The 15,011-nt window shown below is 40.9% G+C and overlaps 1 pseudogene; it reads left to right on the top strand.

Moving 5' to 3' along the window:
• Window positions 1-2,414: 2,414 nt before the first annotated feature.
• On the top strand, window positions 2,415-3,394 carry LOC118581268 (annotated as a pseudogene).
• The last annotated feature ends 11,617 nt before the right edge of the window (window positions 3,395-15,011 follow it).

Genomic DNA, 15,011 nt, shown 5'->3' on the forward strand with positions numbered 1-15,011 from the left:
AGGGCTCACAGAGACAGAATGGACAACCAGGGAGCCTGCATGGGGCTGACCTAGGTACTCTGAATACATTGTGGTTGTGTAGTTTGGTCCTCTTGTGGGACTCCTAACATTGGTAGCAAAGTCTACCTCTGACACTTTTGGTGGCTTTTGGAACCCTACTCCTCATACTAGGTTGCCTTTCCCAGACTTAATACATGGGGAAGTGCTTAGTAATACTGCAACTTGATATGCTATGTTTTTTGATATCATGGGAGGCCTGCCATTTCCTGAACTGAAATGGAGCAGGAGTGGATTTCAGGATGGTAAGAGAAGTGGGTTGGTTCAGGGGACTGAAGTAGAGGAGAGGTGGGAAATTGAGACAGGAATGTAAAATTAATTAGTTAATTCATTAAAAAGTGTAGTAAGGATGATGAGATGTAGATTTCCACAGTTGAGAGCTTCTGGTGGGGGTGTAAGAAGGTTTCTTTTCAGTTTCTTTTAAGGGCTGGCCACTGGGAGTCTGACCATGCTCCAGTGAGTAGATGAGCAACACAAATTGGACTTTTTTTCTTTTTGGATTTTGTCAAAGGTTTTTTTCTTTGTTTCATGAAATGATCATGTGATTTCAGCCTTTGAGTCTATTTATGTGATAGATGACATTTACAGATTTACATATGATGATCCTTCCATGTGTTTTAGGAATGAACCCAACTTGATTGTGATGAATGAACTTTTCTTATTATAATCTTTTGAGAATTCCATACAAGAGTACTATATTTATATCATTTCAATATATCACTACAAACAACCAAGGAATGCTGAAAACAGAAGGAATAGAAGAAATTCCCCAGTGTTTAATACCAAATGGTCAGCCCAGAAACACATACAAGCAACATTATATGCTGATCTTACACCTTTGCAGGTGATGTAGAGCATTAATTTAATTTTACATATCAGCAAGGGATTCCCTTGTCCTCCCTCCTCCCACCCTCAGTCGTCCCCCTTCCCCAGTCTTCCCCCCATTCCCACATCCTCCAAGGCAAGGTCTTCCCTTGGGAGTCAGCCTAGCCTGGTAGATTCAGTTGAGGCAACCCTTTAGTTTCCTTCTCTCATTTTATTGCTCTATCTAGTGCTCCAATTGCTGTATTGAAAAGGAGTGGAGATAGTGGGTAGCCCTGATTTTAATGGGGTTGCTCCAAGTCTTTGTCTATTTAAGATAATGTTGGCTGTGTGTTTGTCACATACAGCCTTTATTATGGTGGCCTATATTCTTTCTGTTCCTATTCTCTTCAAGACTTTTTTTTTGGTTTGTCAAAACAGGGTTTCCCTGTGTAGCTTTGCGCCTTTTCCTGGAGCTCACTTGGTAGCCCAGTCTGGCCTCAAACTCACAGAGATCTGCCTGACTCTGCCTCTCGAGTGCAAGACTTTTATCATAAAAGCATATTAGATTTTGTCAAAGATATTTTCAGCATATTTGAGATAGTCACTTAGTTTTATCTTTAAGTCCATCTATAGGATTTATTACATGTATTGACAAATATGTTGTACTGCCCGTGCACCTCTGGGATAAAACCAACTTGATCATGGTTGGGTGACTCCTTAAAAGTAATGTCTTTAGTCATCAGGTATGAGTTTATATAAGATGATAATATTCTTGAAATCCAAAGTTCAAGAAAATTTTCTGCCATTATTATAATATTGCAAATTTCATGAATACAAATAGAAAAAAGGAGGTGAAAGCCACCAGTCAAAAGCACTGAAGTAATTGTCAAAAATTGACAAAAGGGAAAAAACTGAGATTCGATCAAGACAATGACTTTACCCCTTACAGTAGTAGGCCAAAAGATACATTTAGTTGATAAGTTCACACAAATACATATATGAGTTGGCAGCATGTTGCTCAGATGCCTAGAAGTACAGGCCACTGAAATGCTGAGATTAAATAAGGAGGTAGGCAAGCTTAGGGTAAGGAGCTTTTAATCATATGTTCTTCCACAGTTATACTTATTCTAACATTATTTCCCAAGTCATATTGAAGTATAGTAGTTCACGAAAATATCTTTATTTGTACAGAAGCATAGAAAGTCACCACACTGGTGTACCTCTAGTTATACTCATAGTGAAAAACTGGCTTTAAAATATGTGGAAGTTCTGCCTATAGAGATTCTATTTACATGTAAATAATAGCCATTCATAAAGTCAGGGATCTCACAATAACTTTTAACTCTCATGTTAGTTCAGTTGACTTGATGGAACAGCATTACCAAAAGAACAAAAGTGAGTTTCTTGATGTTGAAGGTTAGGAACATTTACTTGTTTCAATGAGTGACCTACTTAAGATGAAGAGATTCTGAGATTTGTTTGAGCCTTGACATCTTTCTCTTTTTTTTCCAGCTCTGATCTTACATCTTTGCAGGTGATGTAGAGCATGACTTATGGCCACTAAAAACAGGACAGAAGTGACTGAATTTGTGTTGTTGGGCTTGTCCAACAGGCCAGAGATGCAGCCAGTTTTCTTTGGAGTTGTTCTTGTCATATACCTGATGGCAGTTAAGGGCAATACCCTACTAGTACTTGTTGTTTTCTCAGACCCCAAGCTTCAGACCCCCATGTATTTCCTTCTCAGCCAAGCTCTCCTTGATTGACATATCTCTACCAACCATCACAGTTCCTCAGATGCTGGTGCACACTGTCTGTGGATGGAAGTATTTCCTATAACCACTGTATGGTACAGCTGTTCTTTATGGCAGTGGGCAGCATGGAAGTTCACTTGCTGGCTGCCATGGCATATGACCGCTATGTTGCCATCTGTGACCCTTTAAGATACTCTGCCATTGTCAGCCACAGCCTCTGTCTGAGAATAACATTGACCTCATGGGTTGTGGGCAGCCTTAACAGTCTCCTGTACAGTGTGCTGGTCACTAGTTTAACCTTCTGTGACAACCAGGTCACTCACTTCTTCTGTGACATCACTCCTCTGCTGAAGCTCTCCTGCACTCAACCATTGGTCAATCTTCACTGAGGGTGTAGCTGTGGTGACCAGCCCCTTCTTCTTCATTTTTGGCTCCTATGTCTACATAGGTGTTATCATAGCTCGAATGCACTCAGTTGCTGCCCTGCAGAAAGCTCTGTCTATTTGCGGCTCTCATGTCCTTGTTGTAAATTTCTATTTGGTTCTTTGGTTCACATGTACCTCAAACTGTCATCTAACTACAACCTAAAACAAGACCGCCAAGTTGCCATCTTCTACATGCTCATTGCCCCTATGTTAAATCTAGTCATCTACAACCTCAGGAACCAGGAAGTTAAAGGAGCTCTTTGGAGGCTTTTTAGGAAACTGAATCTCAGGAAGCTTCCAGCCTGGCTCTCAGGCAGACAAAGAATGTCAACACACCTCCTGAGAAGCAAAGGATAGTCTGAAAACACTATAGATAGGTGAGGTGTTCTCTTAATAGTGTCTATGTATCATATTCTTGTGGAATAATCTTGGCTATCAACACCTTCCTCGTTAAATTAGGAAAGGAATGAATTTATGGGTCTTGGTCCCTTTGACTGACTGAGAATCCTATAGCACTGTAAGTCAGAAGGGTCTTTCTGATCACTGAACCTTTGAACATATAAAATCAATCCAGAGAATGCCTCATCAGTATGATAACAAATCAATAGGGCTTTCAGAACTTGACCTTCTTTTATAATCACGTGTCTTATACTGTCTTCCAAGTCAAAGTGAGTTACAACACTGTTGTGCAGAAAATTAAAGTTAAAATAAATCATGGGTGGAATGGAGTAACCCTCCTTTGTAACCATGTCTCTCAATTCAACAACATTTTAACCAACAATAAGTTCAATGTTTATAGTTTAATTTATTCTATTTTATCTTCAAATCTCCTTGGCTGTGTTAAGTTTGTGCTCTGTATTAGATAGACAGGAGGTGATGCTTTACAGATGATTGACTACATTATTTTTTGAGGTGGATGAAAAAGTTCTATGTAGAAATAGAAATATCAGAGGCAATGTATAGATGACACTTAAAACTGTGGGGATAAATAAAATTTGTCAAAAAGTAAGTATAGAAAATAGTAGAAACATGAGCTATGAGCTAAGATTGAGAGAGAGAGAGAGAGAGAGAGAGAGAGAGAGAGAGAGAGAGAGAGAGAGAGAAAGATTTAAAGGTCTTGCAGAGGACAAAACAAAAATTAACTGAGAAGTGGCTGTTGAAGGAAACACAGGTAAATTTGTTATGCTAGCATATTATAAAATAACATTTGCAGAATAGACCAGCTCTTCTCTCAAATAGAGTTGAAAAACTATTGATGTGAATGGAAATTATTAGATTTCCCAAGATATGGACTGCTGACAAGCATCATTAAAAGTTAGGGGAAAATTCCATTTACAGACATTTCATGATAATGTGTAAGAGAGGAAGTAAAAGTTATGATTATTATTTTTTCTTTTTTGGTTTTTTGAGACAGGATTTCCCTGTGTAGCTTTGTGCCTTTCCTGGAACTCACTTGGTAGACCAGGCTGGCCTCAAACTCACAGAGATCTGCCTGCCTCTGCCTCCCAAGTGCTGGGATTAAAGGCGTGCGCCAACACTGCCCGGAAAGGTTATGATTATTAACTGTAAGAATTTGTTGTTTATTTTTCTGAGATAGACCAAAAGTTCTGTATAACATGGTGCTCATAGAGTTTTTTATAATTTCGATAAAGATTGTTTTACAGTGTAGGAGAGTGAGTATGGGGAGAAACAAATAATAAATACCAAAGATATTTTAAAAAGCCATATGGAAAGTATTGTTTTAAGATGCTTTCTAATATGCTCAAGCAGTATTATCCTATAATGTGGACAATGCCTTTCCCAAACAGAATAGGCTTTTAAGTAAAATCCTCCAGCAAGGTATGGGATACCTCTTTTCCAGTTGTTGGTCGGTTGGGTCCCCCAAACATTACAGGCTATTGTTCTTGTTCTTGTTCTTGTTTATCCATCAGAACTTGATAGTAAGACCATATTGCTGAAGACAATATATGTGTGAGTCATATAAAACAGAGAAATCAAGCTATTATTGACCTGGAAGCTTCACTTCTACTGACCAGCTTTTATAGTGCCAGAAGGTGATATGCATTCTACTAGGGAAGAAAAGTCAACAACAGTTTTACTGTACTGGTTTGTGTTTTGTTTTTGTTTGTTTGTTTGTTTTTCTTTATTATTATTATTATATTTGTGTCTTTTTCTTTTTCTTATTATTATATTTGTGTTTTAATTTTACACATCAGCCATGGGTTCCCCTGTCCTCCCCCATCCCGCTCCCAACCCCACATTTCCCCCTCCCCTTCCATCCATTCCCATCTCCTCCAGGGTCAAGAATCCCCTGGGGATTCATTTAAACCTGGTGGATTCAGTACAGGCAGGTCCAGTCCCCTCCTTCCAGGTTGAGCAAAGTTCCCTGTGTAAGCCCAAGGTTCCAAACAGCCAGCTCATGCACTAAGGACAGGTCCCCATCCTACACACTAGGTGCCTCCCAAACAGTTCAAGCTATTCAATTGTCTCATTTATCCAGAGGGCCTGATCAAGCTGGGGGCTCCACAGCCTTTGGTTCATAATTCATGTGCTTCCATTCGTTTGGCTATTTGTCCCTGTGCCTTTTGAAATCTTGGATTCAACAATTTATGCTCTTACAGTCCCTCCTCTTTCTCGCCAGTTGGACACCTGGAGCTCCACCTGGGGCCTGGCTGAGGATCTCTGCATCCACTTCCATCAGTTATTGGATGAGAGTTCCAGCATGACTGTTAGGGTGTTTGGCCATCTTATCACCAGACTAGGTCAGATCAAGCTTTCTCTCAACCATTGACAGCAGTCTACAGAGGACGTATCATTGTGGATTTCTGGGGACCTCTCCAGCACTCTGCCTATTCCTGTTCTCATGTGGTCTTCATTTATCATGGTCTGTTATTCATTGTTCTCCCTCTCTGTTCTTGATCCAGCTGGGATCTCCTGCTCCCCTAAGCTTTCTTTCCCTCAAATCTTGCCCTTCATTACTCCAACTGTCGTCTAGGTTGTTCATGTAGATCTTATCTATTTCCCTGTCATTGGGTGATCCCTGTGTCTTTCCTAGGGTCCCGTTTTCTAGGTAGCCTCCCTGGAGTTGTGTAACAGTCTAGTCATCTTTGTTTTACATCTAGTATCCTCCTATGGGTGAGTACATACCATGTTTGTCCTTCTGAGTCTGGGTTACCTCACTCAGGATGATTTTTTCTAGATCCATCCATTTGCCTGCAAACCTCATGATGTCATTGTTTTTCTCTGCTGAGTAGTATTCCATTGTGTATATGTACCATATTTTTTTTATCCATTCTTCAATTGAAGGGCATATAGGTTGTTTCCAGGTTCTGGCTATTACAAAAAAAAAAAGCTGATATGAACATAGCTGAGCAAATGTACTTGTGGTATGATTGAGCATTCCTTGGGTATATGCCCAAGAGTGCTATAGCTGGGTCTTGGGGGAGATGGATTCCCAGTTTTCTAAGGAAGTGCCATTCTGTATCAGTTCCTTGGTTGACTTTTTGGGGTCACTTATGTATACTATCATGTCATCTGCAAATAGGGAAAGCTTGACTTCTTCCTTTCCAGTTTGTATTCCCTTAGTCTCCTTAGGTTGTCTTACTGCTCTGGCTAGAACTTCAAGTACTATATTGAATAAGTATGGGAAGAGGGGACAGCCTTGCCTTGTTCCTGATTTTAGTGGTATTGCTTTGAGTTTCTTGTAATTTAATTTGATGTTGGCTGTTGGCCTGCTGTAGATTGCCTTTATTATGTATAGGTATGTTCCCTATATTCCTGATTGCTCCAAGACCTTTATCATGAATGAGTGTTGGATTTTGTCAAATGCCTTTTCTGCACCTAGTGAGATGATCATGTGTTTTTGAGTATTTTTGCATCAATGTTCATGAGGGAGATCGGTCTGTAGGTGTCTTTCTTTGTTGCATCTTTGTTTGGTTTAGGAATCAGGGTCATTGTAGCTTCATAGAAGGAGTTTGGTAATATTCCTTCTGCTTCTATTGTGGGGAACGATTTAAGGATTATTGGTATTAAGTCTTCTTTGAAGATCTGGTACTGCAGTGCAACCATCTGGTCCTGGGCTTTTTTTGTTTGGGAGACTTTTAATGACTGATTCTATTTCTTTAGGGGTTACTGGACTATTTAAATGGTTTATCTGGTCTTAATTTAACTTAGGTATGTGGTACCTATCCAGAAAATTATCCATTTCTTTTAGATTTTCCAGTTTTGTGGATTAGATGTTTTTGAAGTATGACCTGATGATTCTCTGGATTTCCTCATTGTATGTTGTTATGTCCCCCATTTCAGTTCCGATTTTGTTAATGTGGATGCTTTCTCTGTGTCTTTTGGTTAGTTTGGATAAGGACTTGTCTATCTTGTTGATCTTCTCAAAGAACCAACTCTTTGTTTCATTAATCCTTTGTATTGTTCTCTTTATTTCTATTTTATTGATTTCAGCTCTCAATTTGGTAATTTCCTGGCGTCTGTTCCTCCTGGGAGACTTTGCTTCTTCCTGTTCAAGGGCTTTCAGGTGTGCTGTCAAGTCACTAGCGTGAGATTTCTCCAGCTTCTTTATGTGGGCATTTAGTGCTATGAATTTCCCTCTTAGCACTGCTTTCATAGTGTCCCATAAGTTTGGGTATGTGGTGTATTCATTTTCATTGATCTCTAGGAAGTCTTTAATTTCTTTCTTTATTTCTTCCTTAACCCATTGGTGATTCAGTTGAGCATTATTCAGTTTCCATGAGATTGTAGGATTTCTGTAGTTTTTTTGTTGTTGTTGAAATCTAACTTTAAACCATGGTGGACTGATAGAACACAGGAGGTTATTCCAATTGTTTTGTATCTGTTGAGATTTGCTTTGTGGCCAAGTATATGGTCGATTTTAGAGAAGGTTCCATGGGGTGCTGAGGAGAATTTATATTCTTTTTTGTTTGGGTGGAATGTTCTATAGATATCAGTTAAGTCCATTTGAGCCATAATATCAGTTAAGTCCATTATGTCTCTGTTAAGTTTCAATTTGGCCAATCTGTCCAGAGGTGAAAGTGGGGTATTGAAGTCTCCCACTATTAATGTGTGGGGTTTTCTATGTGATTTAAGCTTTAGTAATGATTCTTTTACATATGTGGGTGCCCTTGTGTTTGGGGTATAAATGTTCAGAATTGAGACTTCATCTGGGTGGATCTTTCCTGCAATGAGTATGTAATATCCTTCATCATCTCTTTTGATTGATTTTAGTTTGAAGTCTGTTTTGCTGGATATTAGGATGGCTACACCAGCTTGCTTCTTAAGACCATGTGATTGGAAAGTCTTTTCCCAGCCTTTTATTCTTAGGAGTTGTCTGTCTTTGAATTTGAGATGTGTTTCTTGTATACAGCAGTAAGATGGGTCCTTTTTCATATCCATTCTGTTAGCCTGTGTCTTTTGAAAGGTGAATTAAGTCCATTGATATTAAGGGATATTAATGACCAGTGATTGTTCGTTCCTGTTATTATTTTTATTTTTTTGGTTGTAGTGTGTGTGTACTTCTCTTCTTTGGGGTTTACTGCTGAGGTGTTATCTATTGCCTGTGTTTTCATGGGTGTATCTGCCTTCCTTAGGTTGGAATTTTCCTTCTAGTGCTTTCTGTAGGGCTGGGTTTGTGGATGAGCATTGTTTGAACCTGGTTTTGTCTTGGAAGGTCTTGTTCACTCCGTCTATGACGATTGAAAGTTTTGCTGAGTATATTAGTCTAGGCTGGCATCCATGGTCTCTTAGTGTCTGCATTATATCTGTCCAAGTCCTTCTTGCTTTCAAAGTCTCCATTGAGAAATTGGGTGTTATTCTGATGGGTTTGCCTTTATAAGTCACTTGGCCCTTTTCCTTTGTTGCCTTTACTATTCTTTCTTTATTCTGTATGTTCAATTGTTTAATTATTATGTAGCGAGGGGACTTTTTTGGGGGGGTCTAGTCTGTTTGGTGTTCTATAGGCTTCTTGTATCTTCATAGGCATTTCCTTCTTTAAGTTGGGAAAGTTTTCTTTTATGATCTTGTTAAATATATTTTCTGCGCCTTTGAGTTGGTATTCTTCTCCTTCCTCTATCCCTATTATTTGTAGGTTTGGTCTTTCATGGTGTCCCAAATTTCTTGGACATTTTGGGTCATGACTTTGTTGGTTTTAGTGTTTTCTTTGACTGATGAATCTATTTCTTCTACTGTATCTTCAACACCAGAGATCCTCTCTTCCATATCTTGTATTCTGTTGGTTATACTTGCATCTCAAGTTCCTGTTTGTTTACTCATATTTTGTATTTCCAGCATTCCTTCTGCTAGTGTCTTCTTCGTTTTTTCTATTTCCCTCTTCAGGTCTTGGACTGTTTCCCTTGCCTTTTCATGATTTTCGTTCAAGGACTTATTGTTTTCTTCTGCTTTAATTGTCATTTCCTCTAGTTTTTTATAGCATTCTTCCCATTTTTTGTTTGTCTGCTCCTCCACTTTATTTTGACTTCTTCTATATAAGGCTCTAGCCTCTTCATGATGTTACTTATAAGGTTGTTTTCTTCTTCTTCTTCCATTCTGTGATGTTCAGGTCTAGCTGTTGGAGAAGGGCTAGGTTCTGGTGATGCTGTATTGCTCTTTATTTTGTTGTATTTACTTCTGCCTTGACATCTGCCCATCTCCTCTTGGGTTTGTTCTTAGTCTTATCAGTGTACTTGGTCCAGAGAGAGCTGACAGATTTAGGGAGCCTCTCTCTGGTCCAGATGGAAGCTCAGGGCCAGATGGGAGCTCTGGGCCAGATGAGAGTGCTGGCCGGATAGGAGCTGGGGGGGCTGGACTCTGAGTCTCAGGAAGTCCCTGGGATCTCCTTATCTTGTCCAGATGGGAGCTCCTCTTGTCCAGATGGGAGTTCCGGGACAGGATGGAAGCTCTGGTGCAGATGAGAGTTCCAAGGCAGATGGGAGCTGGGAGCTGGTCTCTGAGTCTCAGGAAGTGGCTGGCTTCTCTCTGGTCCAGATGGGAATTCCGGGGCAGATGGGGGCTCTATATTTGTGTTTTAATTTTTCACATCAGCCATGGGTTCCCCTGTCCTCTCCCCTCCCGCCCCCCCCCCCACTTTCCTCCCATGTCCTCCCTTCCATTCCAATCTCCTCCAGGGTCAAGACTCCCCTGGGGATTCATTTAAACCTGGTGCATTCATTACAGGCAGGTCCAGTCCCCTCCTTCCAGCCTGAGCAACATGTCCCTGTGTAAACCCAAGGTTCCAAACAGCCAGCTCATGCACTATGGACAGGTCCTGGTCCCACAACCTGGATGCCTCCCAAACAGTTCAAGCTATTTAATTATCTCACTTACCCAGAGGGCCTGATCCATCTGGGCACGTGCTTCTATTCGTTTAGCTATTTGTCCCTGTGCTTTTTGCAATCTTAGTCTCAACAATTCACGCTCTTACAGTTCCTCCTCTTTCTGGACAATTGGATACCTGGAGCTCCACCTGGGGCCTGGCTTAGGATCTCTGCATCCACTTCCATTAGTTATTGGATGAGAGTTCCAGCACGACTGTTATGGTGTTTGGCCATCTGGTCACCTGTACTGGTTTGTTTTATGTCAACTTGACACAAGCTAGAGTCATCAGAGATGAGGGAACCTCAATTGAGAAAATGCCCCCATAAAATTGGGCTGTAGGAAAGCCTGGAGGGCATTTTCTTAATTAGTGAATGATGTGAGAATTCCTAGCTCATTGAGGGTGGTGCTACCCTGGGATGGTCTATAAAAAATACAGGCTGAGAAAACCATGTGGACCAAACCAGTGAACAGCACCCCTCCATGGGCTCTGCATCAGATCCTGCCTCCAGGTTCCTTCCTTGCTTGAGTTGCTGTCCTGGCTTCATCAATGATGAACAGTGATGATAATGTATAAGCCTTTCCTCCCCAAGTTGCATTTGGTTATGGTGTTTCATCACAGCAATAGTAACCTTGACCAAGAGATTTACTCATCTGTTAACTGTGTGAGCTATAATAAGAACTGGCTTGGAAAGCTGTGCCCATGGGTGCAATCGTGTCATAAATGTTACTTTCTGCCTAGATTTTTAGACCCACAGCACAAATCAGAACTCATTCCTGGTACTGATAATTGGGCTAATAATTAATGGCTGTGTAGGTCATAGACTCTAAGGAATAATGTATTACCATTATTTTGCTAAATAGGCACATTATTAAATCATCCCTAAATGCTTGTTTTTATGCCCAAAGATGGGTGCAGATTTTAACACTCACCAGAGGAGCTTCTTTATGCAGTAGATGACAATTACTACAGAGCCTCAGAATTGGTCAATATACAGAGAACAAGACACTGTAGAGTGCTGAGCTCGAAATCATATCCCTCCCCGTCAGGGTTCAAAGACTGTCAAGGAAGAGGGGCAGAAAGTAGTAGATGACTACTGGTTCAAGGAGGAGTTGGAGGGGGTTTTGGAGATGGATGTGATCAAAACACATTTTTAATTGAATTGTCTATTCATTTTACATACCAACCACAGATCCCCCTCTCCTACCTCCTCCTACCCCCAGCCTTCCCACCAAACCCACCTCCCATTCCCACCTCCTTCCACCTCCTCCAAGTTAAGGTCTCCCACAGGGAGTCAGCAGAGCCTGGTACCTTCAGTTGAAGCAGGTCCAAGCCCCTCCTCCCTACACCAAGGCTATGCACTGGGCCCCAAAAAGCCCACTCATGCACCAGGGATGGATCCTGATCCCACTGCCTGGGGGCCCCCTCACCAGTTCAAGCTAAACCATTGTCTCTCCTATCCAGAGGGCCTAGCCAGGGGGCTCCACAGCTATTGGTCCACAGTGCATGCATTTCCATTGGTTTGGCTGGCTCTCTCTGTATGTTTTCCCATCATGATCTCAATGCCCCTTGATCATAAAATCCCTCCTCTCTCTCATTATTTGGACTCCTGGAGCTCAGCCTGGTGCCCAGCGGTGGATCTCTGCATCTGCTTCCATCAGTCACTGGATGAAGGCTCTAGGATGACAGTTAGGGTATTCACTAATCTAACTACTGGAGTAGACCAGTTCAGGCACCCTCTCAACTATTGCCAGTAGTCTAAGGTGGGGTCATCCTTGTGGATTCCTGGGAACTTCCCTAGCACTCTGTTTCTCTCTATTCCCATGATGTCTTCATTTATCATGGTATCTCTTTCCTTGCTCTCCCACTCTGTCCCTGTTCCAGCCCCACCCCACCCCCAGTTTGTTCATGTAGATCTCATCTATTTCTCCTTTACTGGGCGATCCATGCATCCCTCCTAGGGTCCTCCCTGCTAGCTAGTCTCCCTAGAGCTGTGAGTTGCAGTCTGGTTGCCCTTTGCTTTACATCTAGTATCCACTTATGAGTGAGTACATACCATGTTTGTCCTTCTGAGTCTGTGTTACCTCACTCAGGATGATATTTTCTAGTTACATCCATTTGCCTGCAAATTTCATGATGTCATTTTTTTACTGCCAAGTATGTATATGTGCCACATTTTCTTTATTCATTCTTCAGTTGAGGGGCATCTAGGTTGTTTCTAGGTTCTGGCTATTATGAATAGTGCTGCTATGAACATAGTTGAGCATGTGTCCTTGTGGTATGATTGAGCATTCCTTGGGTATATTTCCAAGAGTGTATGGCTCGGTCTTGAGGAAGATTGATACCCAATTTTCTGAGAAACTGCCCTACTGATTTCCAGATTGGCTGTACAAGTTTGCACTCCCACCAACAGTGGAGGAGTCAAAATACAAAACAGAATGTATATTAAAATCTGAAACAATAAGCAAAGAATAAATCTAAAAAACACCAAGTTCTTGGTGTACAGTAAAAGAAGAGTGAATGTAAGAAAATAGAATTCTATTTTTATTCATTGAAACATTTATAGATATATACAGTATATCTTAAGCATATTTGCCCCCAACTCCATCCTTCCATCTCATCCTGACCATCTCCCCAACATACTATTTCTATTTTTACATAACTCACTGAATCCAATTGATGCTACCAATAAATGAATGACTATGAGGTTATCCTCTGTGGTAAAGGGAACCTGTTAGTGGCCACTTCTCAAAAGTAACTCTTCTGTGGCAGCCATTATCTGCAATAGTTCCTCAGCTAAGCATAGAGCTTAGGGAGCTCCCTGACTCCAGACTGGAATTTTTGTTAAGTCTTATTTAATTCTTGTAAGTGTTTTACTTGCATATATGTCACATGCATAAATGCCTTTGGAAACCAGAAGAGGACATAAGATCTCTGGGTTTTATAGACTGTGGTTAGCCATCATGCTGGGAACTGAACTTGGGTCCTCTGGAAGAGCAGCCCATACTCTTAACCAATGAGCCATCTTTCCAGTCCTCATGTTAGAATTTTTAACTAGCTTGATACCATGTGGCTCTTGTGCAGGTAGCCACAGCTTCTGTGAAATCATGTGTTCAGCAACCATGTCATGCTCAGAGACACATTTCACAGTGCTTTTATCCTAACCCCAGCTCTTTTATTCTTACTATCCTTTCTTCTATGGTGTTCCCTGAGCCTTGCTGGGGGTGGGAGTTTATAAAGATGTCCCATCTATGACTGAGAATTCAAAATTGCTTTTTCATTGCACTTTGAAAAATTATAAGTCTGTATTAACCATCACCTACTGCAATAAGAAGCTTCTCTGACTAAAGTGGAGAACAACACAAACCTATGGATAAAAATAGAAACATTTAGAAGGTAGTTTGACAACATGGTCATTTATCAGACAACACCAAAGCCTTCTTCCCTTGGGCCTGTGATTTCCCTAGCCATGGGTTTTGGTCATGTTTACAGCATCAGGAATGAATTCCCTACTTGGAACAGGCCTCAAATCTAAACAAGAGAATGGTTGATTTCACTGCCCCATAGCCCCTTACACCATAAAGAATCATGCTACTATTACACCAGTGAAGACACCTTGCTTGGCTGATAAGGTTTGTTGCATGCAGAGAATAGGGCTGGATAAGATCATTCATGCCTTTCCTCTCCTAGCAGCCAGCCTAACACCCTTGACCTCTATGAAATATGTCTATCAGGGAGAGCTTCCCGGTCATTTTACACTGATATCTTGATGTACTGCATGCAAAGTGAATTGTGTCTTCAGCAATACTTATGGCAGACAATGAAGAGCAATAGCAATAGCCTATGTTGACTTGGATGCCTTTGTGGTACCAATGACCAATAATCTATAGGGGAGCATTCTGTTCCTGGAACTGAGGTTTTTATTTAATAACCCATGTTCTTCAGAAACAGTGTTGTTCACCTGAGCAGGGCACCTCTGTTCAATTTCCTGGTTTTGGTAAGCTAATTTCAATTAGCTTACTAACTAGTGAGATTTCATAATGCTTCTTCATACATTCTTAGCTTTGGTTAACCTTCATTTCTCCTTTCTCTCACTCTCCTTAACCTTTCCCTGCTTAAACTTTTAGCTTCTAGTGTTCCCTCTTGTCCAGTTTATTTCAGAGGAGTCATGAGTGAGATCTGTTAGAATGAGTAAGCCTTCTCTTCTGTGTTTTTGATCTTAGCCATTCTGACAGGTGTAAGGTGGTATCTAAGAGTCATTTTGATTTGCATTTCCCAGATAATTAGGGATGTTGAGCAATTCCTTAAATGTTTTTCAGCCATTTGAACTTCCTCTGTGGAGAATTCTCTGTTTAGTTCTATAGCCCATTTCTTAATTGGACTGCTGGGCATTTTGTTGTCTAATTTCTTGAATTCTTCATATATTCTGGATATCAGCCCTTTGTCAGATGTGGGGTTGGTGAAGAGCTTTTCCCATTCTGTAGGTTGTTGCTTTGTCTTGTTGACCATGTCCTTTGCTCTACAAAAGCTTCTCAGTTTCAACAGGTGCCATTGATTGATTGTTTCTCTCAGTGTCTGTGCTACTGGTGTTATATTTGAAAAGTGATCTCCGGTGCCAATGCATTCAAGAGTACTTCCTACTTTCTCTTCTATCAG

Source organism: Onychomys torridus, chromosome 4 (genome assembly GCF_903995425.1).
Source record: "Onychomys torridus chromosome 4, mOncTor1.1, whole genome shotgun sequence".
Taxonomy (NCBI): Eukaryota; Metazoa; Chordata; class Mammalia; order Rodentia; family Cricetidae; genus Onychomys; species Onychomys torridus.